Source organism: Triturus cristatus, chromosome 5_1, assembly GCF_964204655.1.
Source record: "Triturus cristatus chromosome 5_1, aTriCri1.1, whole genome shotgun sequence".
Taxonomy (NCBI): domain Eukaryota; kingdom Metazoa; phylum Chordata; class Amphibia; order Caudata; family Salamandridae; genus Triturus; species Triturus cristatus.
Genome location: NC_140587.1, coordinates 228,129,006 through 228,146,882, shown reverse-complemented (window position 1 = coordinate 228,146,882; position 17,877 = coordinate 228,129,006).

Sequence of the window (17,877 nt, the reverse complement as noted above, 5' to 3'; positions counted from 1 at the left end):
GTGAAGTAGAGGGATGTGCTACTATATCAACGGAAGTAACGATTCCGTAGTGGGGCAGAGGTCAGCGCTGCTCTCAGGAAAGACGGAATTCTCGTGAGAAAGGTCTTTTGCTATTCTTTGGTTAGCGGAGCGGACAATGGAGATGTTTCAGTGTTGTTACTAATAGAATTGTAAAAGTTGCAATAAGAGTTCACGGAGCGGTCGTGTAAAGGAGGGGTAGACAGGAGCAGAGCTGCCGCAGCGGCTGCTGACGTCAAAGCGACCGCGCTGGGATTGGACAGTGGGTCAGAAGTGTAGAACGCTCCGGATTGGTGCGTTAGTGTAACGCCGCGCTGGGATTGGAGAAGTACAGGGTGACGTAAACGCTCTTCATTGGTGCGTTAGTGTAAGTCGCGCTGGGATTAGAGGACTGTGAAAGTGACGTAAACGCTCTTGATTGGTGCGTTAGCGTGAAGTCGTGCTGGGAGTGGACAGAATAGCGGTACAGTTATAAGAGACTAGCGATACAGAGAAACCAAGAAAATGTATTACCAGCCACCAGATAGGAAAAAGAAATCCTGGTTTGGTAAAGTCAAAAAGTGGTTCAAGAAAGATAAACAGGTCAAAACTAGGGAAGGACAGTTAATTCCTCCACCAAAACCCCCTGCAGCTTTAATGATTGCGAAGTATGGATATCATACTTGTATTTGGGTAGATAATTGGGTAAAATATACCAAGGACAATGGAGTCCTGGCATTTCCAGAACATGGTTCCTTTAATTTAGCTGTTTTAAGTAATTTGCGCCAGAAAATGATGTATCTAGAACCAAGACCTAGACCGATGCAGTTTGAGGCATTGACAGAGTGGGAAGACGAAGCACATGACCGAGAAAAGCAAAGAAATGGTAGAAGTTACAGATATTTGTTTGGCAGGTCATATGGACATGAAACGCATGATGATCGAATGAAAAGATGGAGGAATGCAAGTATGACTGAGGGTATGTTTCCTGTAAGAGCGGTAGGAGAGAATGAAGGAAGAAAATGTGTGGAAAAAAAGAATAATGTAGAATCAAGAAGTTACGGAGCAAATGATTCGGATGATGATGTGTTGGATGATGTGTTTTATAAAAATCCACCACCAGAACCAGAAATGTTGACACCAAATGCCCCAATGAGAGAAACAATACGAATTATCAAGACTGAGACTATGTCACCAGATTTAGAAAAAAGAAACGCCATCAGAGAAGTAGAAAAGAAATCGGAGAATAGAATAGATAGCAAAAATTCAGCGGATTTAGCCAAAACAACTCTAGAATTAACAGAGAAAATAAGAGAATTAACCAAGAATCTAGAAGCTGTAACAGTTCCAGTGACTATAGGTCTAGTAATGCCCATTTTTGAGAAGCAAAAAGATAGCGAACATTGCTTGACGGTACCATACCGGAACAATAATATGTTTGAGAGTCCAGAAAGCCCGTCGAGTGGTACAGGCAGGTAGACAGATTTGTAAAATTGTCAAAGGTACTGTGGATAGATTTGAATAGTCTGTTCGATATAATAGTACTGGCAGATTTGTGGACTGAGTGCAAGTTGATGATCAACTGGCCAACTCAGGAGTACCCTAGGGATCCTAAGACAGGAGCCCCAGACCCTGAAGTAATGAAAAAGTATGAACAGGTTATGGTATTTTTGAAAAACAAAGTGCCCCCTAAAGAGACAGATTGGGTAAAGATTGATCGAACGCATCAGGAAGCAAAGGAATCAGTACATGCATACTATGAGAGACTAATTCAAGCTTTTAAGCAGTTCAGTGGAGATGAGAACCTGAGTGAAAAGGATTTGAGTCATTTCGTATACAGATTTGTATATGGTTTACGCCCAGAAATTGGTGACCTGATAAAACATCATACAGTTGATTGGCAGAATAAGAAAATAGATGAAGTACTGAGACATGCTAAATATTTCAGTGACGAAATTGAGGCTAAACAGCGAAAATTAAAAGAAAAGGCAATGCGGGCACAAGTAAAGGTAGCTGAAAGGCAGGAAGATCAATTGGTCGAACAAGCAAATAACCCAGGAACTAAACCGAGATTTGGCCCAGGAAAAGGGAAAGGTAATATAGAAGAAGCTAAAAAGAAGTTCCCATGCCATAATTGCGGTAGGTTAGGGCATTGGAAATCCGAGTGTAAATACCCTCCAAATACTAACAATGAAAATGCATCATTGAATCCGCAGGTGCAGAATGAGGTGAGTGGTCAACTGCAGCAACAGCAGCAGGTGGTTACCTCACAGAATCAGGTGCCAAAACCACCTTTCCCGCAGAGCAGAAACAATCAGAAGTATAGTAACGAATCAGGACTCTACAATGAAGAACACGTAAATAAACCACCGCGCGCTCGCGCCGTTTCACAGTATTGGCTGCAACGCGATGAGAGTGACTCAGAGGAAAGCTATTGACGGTGCCGAAAGGAGGAAGAAGAGTGCGTACTTGGCGCAACTCTAGAAGTAGACCAGACAGGACCATTTGTAGATGGGAAGGTTAATGATGAAAATATTACTTTCCTAGTGGATACTGGTGCTACTCGATCAACTGTTAGATCAGCTGATGTTAAGAATCTTCCTCTTTCGGATGAAACAATCCAAGTGGTTGGTGTGTCCAACAGAAAGTTAAAAACATTTTTGGCAGAACCAGTGAAAGTTAGTATAGGGAAATTTACAGCGATGCACCGCTTTGTTGTGTGTGACACCAGTCCGGTGAATTTATTAGGTAGGGACCTGTTGTGCAAGATGAATTGCACTATATTCTGTACACCAGATGGAATAGCATTTGAAACACCAGATAAGGATGTGCTATATAAAATGACTATAGCTAACAGAGAAAATGAGGTAAATGAGACTTATGCAATATTCAACCCTCATGAATTACCTAAAGAACTAAAACAGTCAGTGAAGGCAGAAGTGTGGGACTTTACCGGAGAAGATGTAGGGTTAATGAGAAACGTAGATCCAGTCAGGATAACTGTGAAGGAAGGAATAAGTTATCCAAATGTCCCTCAGTACAGATTGTCACCGGAGATAATTGAAGGGGTTACTCCAATAATTGAGAAAATGATCAAGCAAGGAATTTTGAGAGAAATCATGAGTAGTCCATGTAATTCACCGATAATGGGACTGAAAAAGCCTAATGGGAAATTCAGGATAGTGCAAGATTTGAGAAAGATAAACAAAATTGTGGTATCATGTTGTCCTATCGTGCCAAACCCATCCGTAATTCTGTACCAGATTCCCCATGATGCGGAATGGTATACAGCAGTTGCTTTATGTCATGCATTCTTCTCTATCTCATTGCACCACGACAGTCAGCCAATTTTTGCATTTAGTTTTGGAGAGCGGATTTTGGCATGGTGCCGAATCCCACAGGGGTATACAGAGAGCCCCTCAATATTCAATCAATTGTTGAAGAAATCTTTAGAGAGTCTGCAAATGCCTGAAAGTTCAGTACTAGTGCAATATATCGATGACCTTTTGGTGGCGTCGAAAACACGTGAAGCTTGCGAGGTAGACACAATAGCACTGCTGAATCATTTGGCAGATGGAGTATTGAAAGTGTCACCAGCAAAATTACAGTATTATAAGTAAGAAGTACAGTATTTGGGACATAAAATTGAGAAAGGTCTGAGAAAAATAACAATAGACAGAATCAGAATTATAAAAGGAATGAGAGTCCCCATGACCCAAAGAGAGGTGAGAATGTTTCTGGGAATGGTGAGGTACTGCCGTCAGTGGTGATGTAAAAGATCCCCTTGAATTGAACAAGGAAGAATTGGCAGCATTCAAAAGATAAAAAGACGGTTTGTGTGAAGCACCAGCACTGGGCATGCCTGACTATGAGAAAGAGTTTGAGTTATATTGCAGTGAGAGAAATGGATGTGCACTCTCTGTGTTGATCCAGAAGCATGGAAGGTTGAGGAGACCAATTGCATATTTTCCTCAATGCTTGACCCAGTGGCTGCAGCTTTACCTGGGTGTCTGAAAGCAGTGGCTGTAACATGTCGAAGTTTGGAACAGAGTGAAGGTATTGTGATGGGGTATCCATTGAAAGTGTTTGTACCTCATGATGTGGCGATTCCTTTAACAAGGAGTCGTACTCAGTATATGACACATAGTCGGCTGACTAAGTATGAGAAAGTCATATTAGGTGCAACGAATGTGAGCCTTGCGAGATGTGTGAATGTGAATCCTGCAACGTTGTTACCTGATGCTGAGAATGTGGAAGTGAGAGATGAACCAGATCATGATTGTTTGGATGTGCTTGAGTACTGCACAAAGCCACAACCAGATATAAAAGATGTACCTCTGCCAGAAAGTGATTTTGTGTTGTTTGTTGATGGGTCATGTTTGAGAACAGATGAAGGAGTGCTAAGCGCAGCATATGCAGTATGCACGGTTGCAGCAGTGATGGCAGCATCTTATTTGAAAGGAGTGAGGTCAGCCCAAGTAGCTGAACTTGTCGCTTTGACCAAAGCATGTAATATTGGGAAAAGTGTGAGAGTGACTGTGATAACTGACAGCCAGTATGGCTTCGGGGTCATCCATGATTTTGGCCAGCTTTGGCTGCAAAGAGGTTTCCTGACCTCAAGTGGAACCCCTATAAAGAATGCTGAAGTGGTTGGGAAGTTGATTGAGGCGATACAGCTGCCTAAACAATTGGCTGTGGTAAAATGTGCTACCCATAGTCATGGTAGTGATTACATCACTACTGGGAATAGGTATGCTAATGATATGGCACAGTATTGTGCACAGAACCAGAATTCAGTCAATCGGGCCAAGGAGAGAGAAATGTCTTCTTGCTCAGTAATGTTTACTAACACAGTAGGAACTTGGGAAGAAGTGAGACAATTGCAGGAAGAGTCAGGAGATGAGGAAATGAAACAACGGATAAGAGCAGTAATGCCTGATAGCATGATGTCTACCATGGCACGGATGTATCATGGCCAGGGACACATAGGGAGAGACGCCATGATAAGGTCTTTTAAGCAGACCTGGTACAATCCAAAATTCAGACTTGTAGCAGAAAGCCTGTGTCAGAGATGCCTAATATATCAGCAATACAATCCTGGGAGAAAGACAGTGGTGAGTCTAGGAACCATAGGCCGAGAAGGTGGACCTTTTACCAGAATGCAGGTTGACTTCATTGAAATGCCTCCGTGTAACAGACTGAGGTATGTTCTGGTTGTAGTGTGCCGGTTCTCCAGGTGGGTGGAAGCATTCCCAACAAGAAGAAATGATGGGATGACAGTGGCAAAGCTACTCTTGAGAGAATTCATCCCCAGGCTTGGGTTCCCAGTGACTCTTGAATCAGACAGAGGAGGACATTTTCATAACGAGATTGTAAAATTGATTTGTGAAGCATTGAATGTACAACAGAAACTACATTGTGCCTACCGACCATGGGCTTCCGGTGTGGTTGAACAGATGAATGGTACAATCAAAAACAGAATTGAGAAAATGTGTTTAGCCACTGGTATGAAATGGCCTGATGTCTTGCCTCTTGTTTTAATGACCATTAGAGCAACACCAGACAGAACCACAGGGTTAAGTTCTCATGAAATAGTCATGGGACGAGCGATGAGGCATGTTTACATTCCAGTCAACAAGCTGATGACAATAACTGATGACATGGTGTTGGAATACTGTAAAGGCCTGGCTGACGCAGTTCATTCTGTGTTTCATCAGGTTGGAGCGGATGCCACCACCCTTGAAAGGAAGCCAGCCCATGATCTGAGCCCAGGAGACTGGGTAAGGATAAAAGTCCACAGAAGAAGAAATTGTTTGGTTCCAAGGTGGGGAAAACCAAGACAAGTCATTCTGACCACAACAACAGCTGTGAAGTGTGCTGGAGTGAAAAATTGGATCCATGCCAGCCATACTTTGAGGATACCAAATCCAGTTGATGGCAAAGGAAAAGAGTACTATGATGAATCAGAGTCAATGACTGAATCAGATAACGAAGAGCCAAGAACACAAGAAAATCCTGAAAGGGGGGAAAAAGAACCTGATCAAATATTAGTCCCCAGAAGTATCTCTCTGAGAAGACGATTGCCGTTTTCTGATATCAGTTCAGATTCTGAAGACGAACAGGGAAGACAAGGTCCCAGAAAAGAACACAGAAAGAAAAAAGTAAAAGACAACCAAGAAGCAGTGAAAGAAATTCGAGAGAAAGAAGTTTCAGATGTAAGACCAAGAGAAATTCCACCCGAAATAATAGATCAAAGTGAAACAGGGACAGGTACAGAGGGAGAGGGACAGATTGCGGAAGACCACCGAGGAGGTGTAGGGAACTGCAACATCCAGTTAGGTGAAGGGACAAGTAGCCAGCAGGAAGATTGCGTGTCGGAGATCCGAGGAGGGACAGAAGTAGGGAAAACAGTGGTGGAAAAAGAAGTTGTCGAAAAGAAAAAGCAAGTTGAGACAGAATGTGAAGAGAGTGAAAATGAGATACCAGAAGGACGAGTTCTAAGAAAAAGAGCTTGGAGAGAGGAAAAGAACAATAAAGAAAGTATGCAGAAGAGAGTCAAAAAGGACGAAGTGTGGCCAAACAAAATAAAGAGATTGAGATATCGGCTGACACGAGTGAAATCACCAAGAGCAGATCAGGTGAATGAAGTGACAAGCCAAGACAAATCAAAAGAAGAAGAGACTAATCAAGAAGAGGGAAAAAGAACAAGGAAACCCAACCAGAAGTATAAGTCACCAGAATGGACATACGTGGCACTGCCTGAAACAGAAGAAGAGGCAGATAGTCAAGGAAATCCAGAGGTGGCTGTACTGAAAGTGGTTGAAGAAGAGGAAGAATCAGGAATCCTGAGAGTTATCTTATCCGACATCAGAGAAGAAGAAACGGAAGATCAGGAAATTCTGTATTTGGATGAACTGAAAGAAGTGAAAAATGATGAAATGCCAAACTGAGGAAATCTAGAAAACTACTGATGAAGAAGTAACAATTGAATCAAAAGATAGATATTGGTAGAATTAAGTAGGGCCTCAGAGGCCTAATATTAGAGAACTAGTTGTGAAAGAAAAGAGGCTAAGTCAAAAGACACAGTCCAAAATTAACAAGATGGCTAACATAGATAATAGTAAAAGTAGATGTACATTCATGAAGAGATGGTGTAAAATGTGTTGTTGTTGTACAGGATTATTAATGCTTCTATGGAGTATACTTGCTCTGCTGATTTCTTTTAAGGTCACAATAGATACACTAGAAGGACACACTGAAAACATTACTAACATAAAGAAGATTCCAAAAGTAGTTCCGACTAGAATAGATAATAATTATTTACATAAGGATAGGTCTATTAATGGTTTTTCAAATAATGTGTTTTCAAAGTTATTGTATGAATATGTAAAGACCATGGACGTAAGGGATTGCTACGTATGTATGCAGTTACCTGCTTCTGTGTCAGAGGGAGTGACATATCATCACCTTCCAGCAACGTATGGAATAGCATGTAGTGTGATAGCAAGCTTATTTTATGAAACAGGTAAATTAGAATATTATTTTTCAGATGTAGATAACATTTTTGCGCAAGTACCTGCTAATAACAAACTAAACAAAGTTAGACCTGTGAAGGTATTAGGCGAATTTTTCTTAGTAACTAAACAACTAACATTAGAGTATATATTTAAAAATACTTTGACATGCAGTTTGAAGAATGAAGAAAAGACATTTCTAGACATGGTCGAGGAAAGGAGATTGAAAATGAAAAGAAAGGGAAAGGGGAGAAAACAGTCTGGGATGTAGAAATGGAAAAACATATGAAGGGAGAGTCTAATCCAACTTTGGCTCTAGATTGGCCTCAGACAGGGAAACTGTGTATAAGAAGAAATCAAACGGCGTATGATAATTATTTTGTAGGGAATAATGAGTGCCATGATACATACCGAATCATAGGTGGATGGGGATTTAAAGGTGGGGGAGATCCAGTTTATCCTGGACCTTATTTTATCTGTGGGAACAGGGCATATTATCGTTTGCCAGACCATTGGTATTGCACATGTTACGTAGGCCTGGTCTTTCCAAAAATCTTTCACAAGGACAGAGGTAAAGATGGTGTACATAGGTTAGGTAATCAATTAACACGTAGCAAAAGAGAATCTTGGGCAGAAATTGTAGGTGACATTTTTGGAGCATTGATACCAGCAGTGGGAATATCTCTGAATGCGATCAATATTAGAAGATTATCAACAGTAGTGGATCGCTTGTCAACTAGCACCGCTGGAGGAATTTTATTAGTTAATACTGAAATGGTTGCCATGCCTGCTATGGTAATGCAAAATCGACTTGCCCTTGATGTCTTATTGGCAAAAGAGGGTGGAGTCTGTGGAATGCTGAAAGTTCAACATTGTTGCACTTACATTCCAGACGAAAGCAAAGATCTAAAAGTTTACATAAAAAATATTACTGAATTGCATGACGAAATTGTACCACTGGAGGTTGAAGGTGTTTGGGAAAAGATTGGGAAGAAAATTGCTGATATTAAATTTTTTTTAGTGAACATAGGTAGTACAGTTATAGGTAAAATATTATTCCCATTAACTCGTGTGATTTTCGTGTTATTAATATTAAGATTAGGATGTATGTGTTGTAAAAACAAGAAAACAAAGAATAAAATAAAAAGAGAAACACTAAAAAGAAAGAAGGATCCAGAAGGAGACTTAACAGAGATAACTATAGAAGAGTGGAAAGAAAGTTTGTATAAAAAGGCAAAAAGAGATGAAGAAGAAACTGAATTATAATTAAGAGCAAGAATACATTTCAATTTTCCGTAAAAGGGTGAATAATTTAGTGTTGTGGTGGTGATAAAATCACCAAAGGGGGGATTGGTGGCGTGGGGTTTTCTTTAAAAATCATATACCCTCTCCATTTTGCATGTTTAGATTAATATGATTAATGAATTAATAGTAATTGTACTAATTGTTTGCTGTGTAAATTGACCAACATTACTAATATAAGAAATACACGTGGGAATTGCATTTGCGTGGCCTAATTAATGACGTAAACTAATTTTCGTATGCATACTAATAATAGACAATCAGAAATTGCATGATTATATGTTGCTTTCGTGATGTATCTGTGATTTGTGCTTTATTAATGTGAATATAACCCGCATTAAGTGTTGCTTCTGCTAGATAAATACATACACATATGGGTATTAGTAAGGGGATAACAGATTATTAGTCATTTCTATGTATTAATTACACTTTTGTGTTTCTTTGCTTAAGTTGACCATTTGGTGGCCACAAAATGGCCGACGTCCCTATTAGATGAGAACGACTCCATTGTGAGCATCTCTGGGTGAAGTGTGCATGCGTCGCCATCAGCTGCCACGGCCTCTGTACAACCCCGACTCAACTGTGCCAACCAAGGTTACACCGGGCTTTCGGCCAGCTGCTCTGAAAGAAACAATGAAAAGATACTATTGCGTGGATTGGAACTATATCTAAAGACACATTATATGTATGGGAAAGAAGTCGAACTTTCCCCAACGGACCAATGAGATTCGTTCAAAATATCATTTGTTACACTTTGGAATGTAAATTTTACTATAAAAATGGTAGACTAGAGAGGTTGGTATTGTCGAGACCCTTCAGAAGATTTGCGATTTCCTGACGTTATGCTGACGGAGAGGACGGTGACACTGCAGGACAGCTGTTTCCTAAGACTCTGACAGTATGAACTGATGACCAAGATTTTGACTTAGAGGGCGACTTTTAGCCAGAATAGGTAACTATGATGATCTATTTTGCTTGGTTAAAACCAGAGACTCGAATTTCAATTATTTAGTTCATTACAAGAACTGTGTTGGGTCGTTATTAATTGAGAAAATGTATTTATGTAAATGATATTATAGATTTTGTTATCACTCCAACCTGCAGCTATTAGATCCATGGCCTATTCATGGGAGGAGTACTAAAGGTGAAGTTTAGATCTTTGTGAATAGGGATATGTGAGTACTCTCTTCCATACAGCGAGTTGAACAATCACCTCCTTGAAACAGGTTATTAGAAGGATGTATGTTGGTGTTATGGGCCCCACCATGTAGTGATTGTGTGTGATCTATGATCTGTGACGAAGGGAGGGATTTTGCATTCCGCGCTGCATCACCAGATCATGACTAAGAATAAGATCCTACAGACCCAGTTGCCTATCCAGCTTTCCACCACAGAGATTACGAGTAAAGTGTAAAAGATTAGAACGGCTATCCCCAGACGTATCGCAAACATTACCATCATTAATGGAACAAAGTCTAAGATTAAAATCTCCTCCCCAAATAATTACATAATCCTCCATTAATGTTGGATGACCATCTATAAATCATGCATCAGGGAGTCAATAATTCCAGTGTCATTACAATTAGAATTATTATGGTAAAAAATAATAAGTTTTACCAACTGTGTCCTAGACAAAGTAAGACAAAGTAAGACAAAGAAAGGTGAATTTGTCCATGCCTTTGATACTTTGCTGCCAGGGTGGTACTTATAAGCATTAGTAAACATCCCCTATTATGCCCTGAGACGGATGGAATAGCAGGCGAGAACACTGAAAGAAAGCCATTTACGTATTGTAGATCGGGACCAAATTTCCTGAACACATACAATATGGTGATCCACTGTTACTTTTATTGTGCACCCCTGCAACATTCCACGAGATTACTGAGATATCAGGTGGCACTACCCCTTACTAGACTCAGCCCTCTCAAAAGAGCAGACAGAATTATCCTGATTATTTGATCTTAAATGGGGAGTGTCACCATAATCCACTGCAAAGAGTTACTGTCGATGTATCAGCTTGGGGTGAACACGAGATGTCCAGATCCAAATCCTGATTCCCAAAGTCAGTAAACAGAGATCGCTGTCTAGGAGCTATCAAGTTATCAAGTAATCTTTATTCAACCGTTTCACAGATGAATATAAAAGACAAGCATAATATAAAACACACACAATTAATACACAACAGTCAAGCATTTAAATATTTTAAAATTCATCAGTAGAAATAAAATGCATACCAAGCATAAAGCCATAAAAACAATTCTTAAAATTTAGACTGAGATAATACATGATGAAATTTAAGCAAGAGGTCACAGAGGCCAAGACATAAATTGCAGATAAAACTGAGCGATCGTTATTTAAAATAGCGTTGCCTTTCTCACACGTGGGATACTCCTCAAAAACAGACAAACAAATAACAGATACCTTGATCATTTAGTTGCTGTAGGAAGAGCAGAGCAGCTTTACACTTACTAAATGTATACCTGCGCAGAAAAGGCAATAGAAATTTCCTAGCACAAGGAAGATAAAACTTACAAATGAAAACAAAGTGCAATAAAGTCGGACTTGGTTGCTCATCACACGGGCAAATACAGATGTCATATGGGAAGTATTGCACTAAGGGAAAACACAACATCCAACGTATCGTTCCTAGCCTAAAACAAGGCAGTAAATTGTGTTCATACACATTCTGCACAAATAGTAAATATGGGGCGATCCCGGCTGTCTTCTGGAATAAACAGTAATCTCTTACAGATGGCTTCACCATGTCAACAGCCTCCCTCGAGGCCTGTCTGTGCTTAAAAAAGTATTCCTGGGCCCAGCTTTTATCTTTCTTGTTGATAATATCCGTTTCTCAAACAAGTATGCGCAGTTCAGGGTCTAGGTGGTATCTCATATATACTTTAGCCACGGGATCTTCAATCCGTGGTCAAAAGAAAGATAATCTCTAACAACTGCCCACTTGAGCTCAGCTTCCTTGTTTGACCAAATGGAGCACCAAAGAGCTACAAGAGTGGTGCCAATTAGGTCCTAAACATTCTCAAGAGAGGAAATGGTCCTGACCGCATGAGAGAATCTGGTTAATCTGCTTCTAAAACACGCAGATCATGTACAAGCATCATCAAATTCCAGACTGAGATAAGGAAAAGAGGATACCCTATCTAATTTCTTCCCTCCAATCGATAGGGTAAAGGTTTTAGTATTCCTAGGACCGCACACCATAACAAAAATTTTAGAATAATTTGTTTCCAGATCAATTCCACAAAAGTACTGAGCAATATCTCCATACCGTTCGCTTTTCAAGCAAAAAGCACCGTGCCATCTGCGCATAATAAGGCAGGTACAGCATTATTCTCAATAAGCAGTACATCTGCCCCAGCAACATCCTATGTCCTCTCCAAATCATTAATATATAATAAGAAAAGGATGAGGGTGAGGGCGAGAGTGAGGGCGAGGGCGAGTACACATCCTTGGCGTACTCACGATTGACTTTAAATGGATAAGTACACTCACTAGCCTTGCCGAATCTTACTGAGGCTGAGAGGTCCCGATGGAGAAGTCTAAGAAAGGACACCAAATCTGCCTCAAGACCTATAAGTTCAAGGATTGCCCATAATTTTGACCTATTCACGCAATCAAAGGCGATCAATAGGTCCATGAATGCAACATGGATTGGGTGCCCCTTGCATATTTATATTTGGCCATAATAAGATGTAAATTCAAACACTTCTTGATTGTTCCTAGGCCCTTCCGCAAACCATATTGAACCCGGGATATGATGGCATTCTCCCTTGACCACAAAAAGTTGATCTAAAACTACTCTGCCAACTATTTTAGTGCTGTAATCAAGCAGGGATATTGGGCAGTTGCACCTAGGATCTTTGTCATTATCCGTTTTAAAAATGGGTACAACAATTGAAAGGCTCCAAGATGGTAAAATCGCCTCACTTTTAACCGTGCTAAAACAGAAGTGAGTGACTTATTGCCACAAGGGACATCTTTAGACAGACCCTCATCTATGGTCACCAATTTGGAGGAATACACAACTGAAAAGGGATCATACTACACCTCCGGAGTAATATAGACCGTAAATTTGCCTGGGGCTGGACCGGTGGCATGCCTGCCTGCACCACCTTCCAAAATGCCTGAGAGCCTTTATTCTGAGAGGCTACCACTATCACCTACCACTTCTCATCCTTGATTGCCAAGGCATAATCTTTCCTGTGAGCTGCAATTAAAGTCTGATTTCTAGGGATTTGCTTAGTGACCTTGCGCAGGGTATCGCTCGCCACTCTGCATTCTTTGTCAGACCAAGTCTTATGCTGACAGGGAACTCTACCCTTGGCCCTGGCCAGAGAGATTTTGACATGAGACATAAGTTCACCAGAGCTTTTTAGGACCACGTTCAGGCCTTGCACATTTGATAGGCAAATACTCACTAACTCCATGGTACAGCCACAATATAGTTCATAGCTATCTTCATATACACTTGGCGCCAGACTAGGTCTCTGGCCTGCATCTTTAATAGTTAGTGCCTCACTGCCTCCAACAACTGCATACTGGCGCTTTGAGGGGCCCGCAATCTACAGCACAATAGGATTATGGTCCTAAATGCTGGTGCACGGACCTTGCCCCCATGATAAATGGAGATAAACTCTGTGATGTAAAAGCATAATCAATTGTGGACCCAAGTCTCCTACGGGTAAATGTAGGTATGGTTGTTGTGGAACTGATGGAAACTACATTCTCTCGGTCGTGGGCCACCAGATACGGGTAAAACAAACATCCCCTGGAGTTCATGGCTTCAAGATCTGCATTCATAGTAAGGGGATAAAAAATTGAGGGTGAAAAAAGCGGCAGTACGCCCAATTTGGCATTAAAATCGCCCTGCCAAAAGTAAGTTAAAAGGTCTACTGGCCTGAGACTCCCTATCAACAAAAGAGCCAATCAATGAAAACAAACCCTGAAAAGCAAATTACACCTTAATGAGAAGTCATTATTATAAAAGTTCACTACATAGATTCTGAGCTTATTAGCCCAACTTAGGTAAAAGGCTTGTAGCATGTCTGCTTCAGTTACTATGGGATGACTCTTACAGCCGATATCCACCTTAAACCAGGCAGCTAATCCTTCTTTGGCACGACCCACAGGGGGAGGAGTGGCTAGAGAATCGAATAATGAGAATCAATCACATAAAAACTCAGATGTGGCCCATGTTTCCTGTATGAGCACAATATAATAGCCTTTAAAAAAAGGACTACCACCCCTGAAGATTATTTTTAGTGGCCAAACCAACAACATTCCAACTAAGGAAATTAATGTTGGAGTTACTCATGTTCAAGCTGTCACCACACACTACCGACTCAACACAAGGCAGCATGGAGAGGACAGAATCAGATACCCTTTATGCAATGAGCCTACGGTTGCATCAACAGAGAGGTTGACACACAACGGGGGTGGGTGCCAGTAAGACACACAGGTTGGCTCGCTACGAGGCACAACAACTGAGGTGCAAACTCCGTCCGGGGGCCTGTGTGTCAATCACTGTCTCCTCCAATGTCTTCCTGTCCACACTCACAGCTTGGGGTTTATAAACACATATTCAGTCTACTTACCTGAGCAATCCCATCTCCTTTCGCCAACCATCCAGACACCTCTGCTCTGCAGGGGTCCTAATAATCAACATCCAATGCTTTCACAGAAAACAATCAGGAGGATGAGAGTTCTCTTCCATCTCTCCACAAAAGAGCCTCCTCCTCTCGAATTCTGCAAGAAGCTGAAGAACTGGCTATTCAATTAACCAATCCACTATAACAAGGGCTAGGCACACACACCTATTAAGCACCAGAACACCATTGCGGGTGATAGTGCGCTTTACAAATACATATAACATAACATAATTTGGTTTCACCCAGTTGGTCTATTAAACTTTCCAGTAGGTCCATAGTAGATGGTGCATAAAATGTTAAATGCCATATGTGAGCTGCAATGTGTAAGTTTTGGTATTGTCAGTATGTGTTGCATCATATTTTGTCCTATTCCTATATTGTCCTGTATCATTGTTTTGTATTGCTATTTGTTACTGTACTGTCGACTGTAGGTCTTGTTGGGTTATGTCTGTTGGGGTAGGTATAGTCTGGTCATTTTAGGATCGTTTTTTTGTATTTTTGGGTCGGGTTGGCAATATGTCTGTTGGGGGGGCAATTTTTCCGAGCCAGAGTTGGGAGGACTCATATTGCTTATTGCCCACTACGTCCCTAGGATGCTTGAGGCTGGTGGCAGGGTTTGCCAGGGCTACCCTGCAAAGGATAAGAAGGACCGATGAGAACGGGTGCTCTGGCATCATGAGCAAACCTTCAAGGTTACATGGACAACCCACCAGATGAAGCACCGATGAGAGGATGTCATCTCAAGGTAGATCGGCTTCCAGGGACTTAAGAATGGTGAGCCTATCGGGAAGCATGTATGCTCCGTCTGCATATTATGATGTACCTTTATCCAGAATGCTAAACATAAATATGGATTTTACTTCATTTGTGTTTTTCAACGATATATCAGAGTGCAACATGTATATCAGTTTAAATATATATGAAGGCCTCACGATGTGGATTTTGCACAGACCAGCACAGCAAGTAGCCTCTCTGTGCTGCCTGACGTCAAAGTGTAAGGGCAGGAATGCACCATATTGATCTAAGATGGTGCATTCATGGCCCTTCACCCTAACCTGGTGTTGATTCGGCAGACAAGTACCAGTGCACACATTCTTGCATCATGCTGCAAGGGTGTCTGTGTTGTTGCAGGGATTGTGTTTGTACTGGAAGGGGCAATTTCCTGCACAAAAACAATCCTGTGACACTTCCTCCTCTTTCTATGTGTGTTGCAAGTGCAGCACACATGGCTAGAGGATAAAATTAGGAGAAATCACGTTATATCTCCTTGTTGTGCCTCCCCTGGGGAGCCATAAGGTCTTTGCCCATCCTCAGGTCAACATGGTTTTGTAAATCTGGGGAAGCATCAATATACAGGAGGAGTGTTACATGGGAACAGCCACCACAAGGCCCATGGAACGCCTCCCTAGCGCACAGGAAGCCAAGGCGGCTCTTTGTGCTGCCTTGCCTTACTCCATATCTAAGAGGACATTCTAAGCCACCTAAAGTGGCTTGTGTGACCTCATATATATGATTTATTTATTAGCGCCACTGGAGAATCACTGAAAGTGGCTCTAGTGCGGTGAAAGGGGCTCATGATTATGCCCATTAGTTACTTCTAGGGTCAATCATGTCATCCATGTGTCATGGTACACTGGAGTCTGCCAATATGCTGCCCAGAATTATACACCAATCACATCCTTGACGCATGCTTCATACATGTCATGATGGGAACATCTGAATTCCAGCATCCAGCCTGTTCAGGCCTACAAATGGACAAGATGCGTGCAATGAGCTGGGTATATTGCCAAATATTTGTTTCTGCTGTTGCGTACTTCTGAAATACTTGGATATAATAGTTTAGTTAATAAAAATGATAACATGTGTTAAAGCAATATTTACAATGCTATGTTCTCTTTCATGTCTCCTAGGTGTACATCTTCCATTCTTAAGGGTAGAGGTGGAATCTTTCCAGCACCCAAATGGTACAGTTTAGTGTGATTTGTACATGGATGTAACATTATGATGTCTGTGTATGATCTTTGTGGAAATTATCAATTGTGATGTGTGATGGGAGGTAACCCTCAGCTACCATTAATGAGCTGTCAGTCTGTGACAAACTTTGTTTTGGACTGCTTACAGACTAGGGATTTTGAGACTGTTAGGTGTATGTAAGCAGGGCCACAGGAAGTACACATCTTTTAATATATACTTACATTGGCACATTTATAGTCATGTTGCTTTGAGCACAGGTGTCATCATGTGGCACTCACTTTGCATGTGTTCCACACAGACAGATTTCCTGGTACAACAAATGGCACAAACCATAAGATCTGGAGTAAAAATATGTTGTAACACAGTGAAATCTGTGTTGCTAAGCAAGTTTGGGCTAGAATCAGTTTTTAATGTCCCAATTTGTGAAGGAAGCTTGGACAGATGATTTACATTATTTCTACACAGCCATTGTTACCAAGCATGGACAGGATAGGTGTCATGGAATCAGATTCACACACATTGTGATCCTACAACAGTTTTTCCATCGAAATACAGCATCATGGGTTCAGACATGAAGGATGTTTTAGGGATCTCGAGGTGAGATATTTCAGTTTCACTGACCAAAATGGTGGGCAAACATACCTGCTGTGTTACCCATAATATGTTTGCAGAAATCTGAACTGTCCCTCTAGCAGTGTGATAAAATGGATGCAGGAATGTCAGCATGTATTTCAAGGCACCTGGGTTGCCATCACTATGTACGCACAGCAGATTATGGCAGCTGCATCATATGTTTAATGTGATGGACCTACAACCTTTTAAGTAATGTGTTTGGGCCATGACTGACAACCAACAATCAACATTCTTTGGGTATTGTAACTGGTCCTCTTTGTGTGAATGGACACACAGCCCAACACAGACAGTCTTCTACTGTAGTACTGTGTGTGTATGTTATGCTACATGTGTAGCAGGGATGGATCTGTCACCCCATAGTACCCATTCATGACTGTGTTGGGGCACACATTGGTGCCTGCCACTTACGCACTCACCTTGCACCATTGTACTAGTCAATCATTGCTGTGTGCTGGTCAGTATCCATGAAACTGGCCCCCACCTGCCCGGAAACGTTTATCATCCTTGGAATTGAGTACTTGCTAAGTGTGGTACTTCCTGCATGTGAATTTGTGCAACTATTTGCTAAGTTAGAAAATACATCAGTCTGACATTTCCTCTTAGCCTAGGGATGTGTAAGTTGATCCCAGGGTCTGTGCTCTGGCTCCTATATATATTTATGTGTGTGTATAGTACAATTGATGTCATGTGTGGTTACACTCACACTAAATGCATGTGAGGGCTCTCAGAGGCATAGGGATACAATGTCCCTATGTATCCCAGTGTGCCTTATTACACCATCATTTGACACA